Here is a 6,625-nt window from a genome sequence, read left to right on the forward strand (position 1 = left end):
CGCCGTTAGACCTAGAGAGTAGGCGGCGTGCGCGTGGCATTAGCACCGCCGCCTTCTGTGAAGAGGAAGGGAGAGGAGCGAGTGTGGTGCCAGGGCCACTCAGTCCTCGACTGAAAACTCTCCGAGGCCAGAGCCTGGCAGAAAGGCTCCTTCGAGTTGATGCGGAGCTTCAGGGCCTTCGTGGACCGTTTAAATATTAATAATTGTCTAGTACGGAGGAATCAGAAATAGTCGCGTTCTGCAACTTTTCCTCTTTTTGATCGTTGACTGAAGCTGCAAAGGTAAAAAAAAAATGTGTATATAAATTTTCAATAATAGCAATTATTCATTGTTTATTTGAAGAATAAAAGTGCTTACTGTAGCCAAACATTGTGCTAAGCGCTTCACATTTAATTATCCCATTTATTTCTCCTGTGCGCCAGAGTTGTATACTTTCACCATATTTATTCAATCTGTATGCTGAGCAAATAATCCGGCAAACTGGATTATATGAATAACGACGTAACATCAGGATTGAAGGAAGTTTCATTAACTTGCAGATATGCAGATAACAAAATCTTGCTTGCTGAAAGCAGAGGGCTTAAAATACTCACTGATAAAGATCAAAGACCACAGCCTTCAGTATGGGTTGTTTTCCAGTACATTGAGGTGTAGAGAAATGTAAAGAAAACAAAAGTCCTCACCATTGTGCCAATAAATCGTGACAAATGGAGAAAAACTTTAAGTTGTCAAAGATTTCATTTTGCTTGGCTCCACCAACAACACTAATGGAAGCAGCAATCAAGAAATCGAACGACATAGTGCATTATTAGACAAAGAACTCTATAAAATGTTCAAGAGCAAAGATGTCAGTTGAGAACTAAATTGTGGCTGACCCAAGCCTTGGTATTTTCAGATGCTTCATATGCATGTGAAAGTTGAATTACAAAGACTGTAGAAGAGTTGATGCATTTGAGTTATGGTGATGGAGAAGAATATTAAAGTACCAAGGACTGCCAGAACAAACAAATCTTTGTTGGAAGACAAATAGCCAGTGTTCCTTAGAACCCAATATGGTGAGACTTGGTCTCACATACTTGGTACATATTATCAGGAGGGACCAGTCCCTGAAATACAACATCATAGTAGATGAATTGGAGAGTCAGTGAAAAAGAGGAAGAAGGCCTCCAATGAGATCAAATGGCCTAGTGGGGGCAGCAATGGACTCAAGCTTCACAATTTTGAGGATGGCACAGGACTAAGCAGTATTTCATTCTGTTGTGCATAAGGTAGCTATGAGTCGGAACCTACTTGATGACACATAACAACAGCAACAAAATGAAATTCTAGTGTGACACTAGGCTAAGCACTGGGCTGATTGATGCTGTTCAAACCCACCAGCTACTGTTGGAACTGACACAACAACAACAATCTTCCCAGTGACTCTAAAATGGGTTTTATTATTACCTTTACTTTTACAGAGAGGTTGGGAATCTTACTAGAAAAATATCCAAGATAAGAATCACTTCATTGCTAATTATCTGCAACATGTTTCAGAAAGACCAAGCAAAATGTTTCTGAAATTTAACGGGATTTAAATGGTTCTTGCTGCTCTGCTGCTTTCTTCCGGCAGCCAGGTATCTGATTGCAATCCCACTAAAATTCAGGTAGTTAAAACCCCTGTCCTTGACTCTGACTCATAGTAACCCTATTGGTTTCTGAGACTATAGGTCTTTATGGGACAGATAGCTGCTTCTTTCTCCCAGTGATTGGTGAGTTTGAACCTTTGACTTTGTAGGTTAGCAGCCCAGTGCTTAACCCACTGTGCCACCAGTGCTCGTTAGGAAGGAGAAAGACCAATCAAAATTGATCACTGTAGGTTTTAGCACTTATCAAAAAAATATCCTCAGTTTCTTGTGCACATATTAAAACGCTGATCTTGAGAAAACTTAAAGTTTTTATAAAATCATGTAAAAACTATTTTTAAAGTCATGCTGGAATCAAACACCTATAATTCTCACATATAAGATACTGATTCTGAATACTCTTGACAAAGGGGAGTCTCTCCAAGCCATTCCATCCACCCAGTTGCATTTGTTCACTCTCCACTTCTTCCTAATTCAAGAGTTTCTCCTTATGTCTTGTTTTTCTAAGGTAAGCACTGGCCCACAAGGTCAGTTTGCACCTCAGAGCTGGTAGTTCAAACTCACCAGTCGCTCCTCTGAAACTCTATACAGGGTCACTATGAGTTGGAATCGACTCGACAGCACTTAATAGCAACAATTTACATAAGTGTTCTGTCTCTGCCTAACTTCTTATATTTAGCACGATGGACTGGAACTTGTTTTTCATGTTCTTTCCACTGGTTGCTCTAAGGTCTGAAAGGTTTTTATTTATAATACTTAACTCCTCTGAAACCCTATACAGGCTCACTATGGTCGGACTGACTCAAGTTTGCTTAACAACAACAATGGCATTTATCTAATCTTTTTTTTTTTTCTGTTAATTTTAATTTTTAAGATTGTTTCTTCAACTTCTGTTCTATCAATTTATGGTAATCTAGTTTTATCTAAGTTTAGCACTGTCAAGAATAATTTCATTACTTGAGCTTTTCCCTTATTTGCTTTATAGTTTACAGACTGTCTTTTTTTAAGTTTTTATTGAGAATTGAGTGATCGTTTACATGGGAGAACATCAGTTTTACACTCATTCTATCATATTTCGTTTCATTGCAATGATTACAATCCCCTCCATGCATCCATCATTCAACAGTATTTGCTTCTATTCCCTCTGTTTTTTTGTTTTTTTAATGTACGCAAAACCACTCAGGAACATATAATCATTTAAACAACCAAAGGGCACATTCTGCAAGTCTACTTCCTGTACACCAGCACACAATCTTTATCTTTCCATGAGTCTGGAGTCCTCAGCTACTCTGTCTCTTCATGTCATCATCTCTGCCTCCATCTCTGGTGTCGCTGCTTCTCTGGATAGGGTCCCACATTCTGCTGGTGCTCTTCTCCCTTGATGGTCCTAGGGTCTTCTGTTCTTTGACTATAAGATTAACTACTCCCCCCTTTTTGATAACAATTACTCACTATTAAATCATAAGAATCTGATCCCCATCTCCTTGCACCACATCTGTCTAGACAAGATGAAAACTATTCAATGGGGATTCTACCTTCCCCTGCGCACTCTGAAACTAAACTTCCTCTTGAAAACTTGTAAGCCAGTCACCCCATGCCTTTGTAGCCCACCCATTTTAGGTAGCCAATGTCTAAGTTGCCCGTCCCTATCAACCCGGTGTACAGAGGGGGTAGGATGAAGACTCCTTCCCTCTCAGTTGGTATTCTGAGCTACTACATCTATAAGTATAGGTCAAGTCCATCAAATTGTAGCAATTTACACTTGTTTCCTTTATCAAATTTTTTTATCTTCTTCTAGTTGAGTTGTGATCATCAGGCCATTGAAGCTAGGTCAAATGGGTACTATCTGCAAGTTTGGTGTTCTTGTGTGTGTTTCCCCTCATTTCATGTCAGCTATATGCTTCACTCTCAGCTCTAGCCCTCTGTGGCTATGTCCTTGTCCATGGGCTCAGGAGTCCCCAGGTCTCACCATACTTCAGACCAACTAGCCCTTCCTCTTCTCTCTTTCATCTCCAGGTTAACAGGTGTCTATGGAACATGGTCAAACTTAGCCCATATCTTCATTGCTGCTTTTCCCTCTCTTCCACTCACTAGCAGACCAACATAGTCACCAGTAAGCTTCATGACTGCTCATGTGATCCATTTGAGTTTTAGTCTTGGAGGGGGGTTTGTCCTGATGGGACTTGATTGCTTGCCTTGATGGCTTTCCGGTGAACTTGCTTGTCCTTAGAGTAGCCAGTCAAACTATCATTTTTGTTTTTGATTTTCCCTGCTGGTCTTTCTTTCAAGAAGTATCTTCTGTTCCTTTAGCCACTCCAGGCTGATTTGTATGTCCTTTCAAGTGGGACTGTCCCACCTCAGAAGGGTTCGAATGGGGCTCAAGGTTCCACCTAAGTTCCTATATACTACAAAGGCTCTGCAAGAACCCTATTTCACTGGGCAAGTTCTAGAACCCCTTTTATGTATTCCAATGAGGCTGAAGGTGGGATTACAAGTTTTCAGTAATCATGTTTCCCGATACTCCTTTTTATTCCACTCAAGTGTCTATTTTATATTAATAGGCAAGAGACATCAATATTCTTAAGACAGTTAAACATCTTAACATTATTTCCCCTCTTTTGCCCATTCAGACGATGCCTTGATCCCTGTATCACAGAGCCCTGTTGTTCCAAGGTTGAGCATATACTCTATTTACCTCCATCCCATCTAGAGACAGTCTTTTACCTATTAAAATAGTCCTAAGGCATGAAATTGTGAAATACCATTCATAGTTTTTCTATTTCGAATATAATCTTAGTTAAATGTATATTTTTGTATTAATATTCCATATACTGAATGTAAATTTTTAACAGAATATCCCAAAAATTTGATTTTTCAATTCAATATAAAATTAGAGAAAAAAAGTAACCCCAAGATAAAATAAAACACACATATAAAATATAAACACCCAGCAAACAAGGCAGACATGTTATATACACACTCTACAACAAAGACACAGGAGACCAACTGAAACAGGTATGAGTGATAATCCTGGAACCCTAAGCTACAGAGGAAAATTAGAGAAGTGGATCAAATACTAAGTAGGAGAAGATGCTGAACAAAAACAGTGAAAGATACAGATGGGTGAACTGTCAGTTGGTCTGGTGTAGCATGGCCATTTTGAACTTTTGTAAGCAGCATGCAAGAGACAGCAACTTGACAACACAAACACACTCCATTGACTGATGAGAAAGGTGGCATCTGCCCATGTTCCCCACACACTCCCAGTGTCCAACATGGCTAGTCCCTACCCTCCCCCACCCAGCAGCTGGTCACATCCCCTGCCCTGCACAGCACTGGCTGGCTGAGGCCAGTGCAAAACCACGCACACCTCCCCCCTACTCTCAAGGCATCTGAGCTCCACTGCACAGAGCAGCAGAACTTGAAGTGCAGGATATTGTCCACTCCGGGAGTCTAAGAACTCCTTTCATAGCCAGCTACCATGCCCTCAGCTGTTCTCAGAGCCTAGAAGAGTTCCTTCCAGGAATAAGCATACTGACTTCAGCCATCTTCTGAGTCAGCACAATTTCCAGATCAGATGCCCTGACCCCAAATAACATCTAACGTAGCAAGAACTCCGTCTTGCACTGGTTATCTCACCCTCTTCCAAGGGTGCTGACCCATACCAAGTGCCCTTTCCCCACACCTGTCTCCTCTCTGTGTTTTGCCCCTGCCCCACTTTCCTCCTTTTTTTCCCTTTGTTTTTATCCTTTCTTTCTCTGCTTTTCTTTTTTCCCTTCTTTCTTCTTTTAAATATTTTCACGTAGTTCTTTTGGTTTGTTTTTTTTTCTTTACTGGTGTGGCACTGTTGGATAAGCACTGGACTTCAAATAACAAGGTCAGTAGTTCAAACCCATCACCTGCTCCTCAGAAACTATACAAGGTCACAATGAGTCAGAATGCACTTGACAGCATTTAACAACAACATTCTATTCTATCTTTTTCCTCCCTCCCTAGTTTTGCTTATTATATTATTTTCTCTTCTGTTTGTATTTTCCTTTAGTCTTTTTCTTTTTATTAATAATTTTCTGTTTGTCTGATATCCCCTCATATATATATGTTGTTGTTGTTGAGTGCCGTTGAGTTGATTTCATCCCATACTGACTCTGTATAGGGTTTCCTAGGAGTGGCTGGTAAGCTTGAATTTCCAACCTTGCAGTTCAAACCAACTTTGCAGTTCAGTGCATTAACCCACAGCACCACACCAGGTTTCCATATATATATATATATTGCTTCTAATCTGAGTAAATAATTTCATTAACCATTTACAACATGAGACCTCCAATTATTGGTCTTTGATACCACTTTCTAATATATATATATATAATTTTTAGGGGGGCTGTTGTTTTTTCTCTTGGCTCTGTTTTTTCTTGTCACCCAACAAGTGACACCAACTGTGCCTATACAGCCCACCCATAGCTCAGGACGATACTCTCAGGGGACACCAAGGTCAACTGATATAACACAGTCCACAAAAACACTGTTGTACATCCTGCTTAATGAGTAGTGACTGGGGTCTTAGAAGCTCATGAGCGGCCATCTAAGGTGAAACTATTGGTCTCTCCCTGACTAGAGGAAAAAAGAGTGATGAAAATCACAGGTGGTGTTAAGTGCCCTTGAGTCGGTCTGACCCATAATGACCCTGTATAGGGTTTCCAAGGAGCAACTGGTGAGCTTGATCCGCTGACATTGTGGTTCAAATCGACTTTGTAGTCCAGCGCATTAACCCACGGCGCCACACCAGGACTCCAGGCAGAAGAGCAACGCATGGCCCCACCGCGGGACCAACGGACCCCACTCCTCCAGAAGCATAACCCATGGCTAAATGCTCAAGAGGGCTGGCTATTAGTCCAATGGACTGATAGACCATGTAAACACTGATCTCCATTTACCCCTGAAACCAGAAGAATTAGATGGTGCCTGCTACTACTGCCAACTGCTCTGAAAGGGATCGCATTAGA

The sequence above is a fragment of the Chrysochloris asiatica genome, unplaced genomic scaffold (assembly GCF_000296735.1).
Source record: "Chrysochloris asiatica unplaced genomic scaffold, ChrAsi1.0 scaffold00141, whole genome shotgun sequence".
NCBI classification, from domain to species: domain Eukaryota; kingdom Metazoa; phylum Chordata; class Mammalia; order Afrosoricida; family Chrysochloridae; genus Chrysochloris; species Chrysochloris asiatica.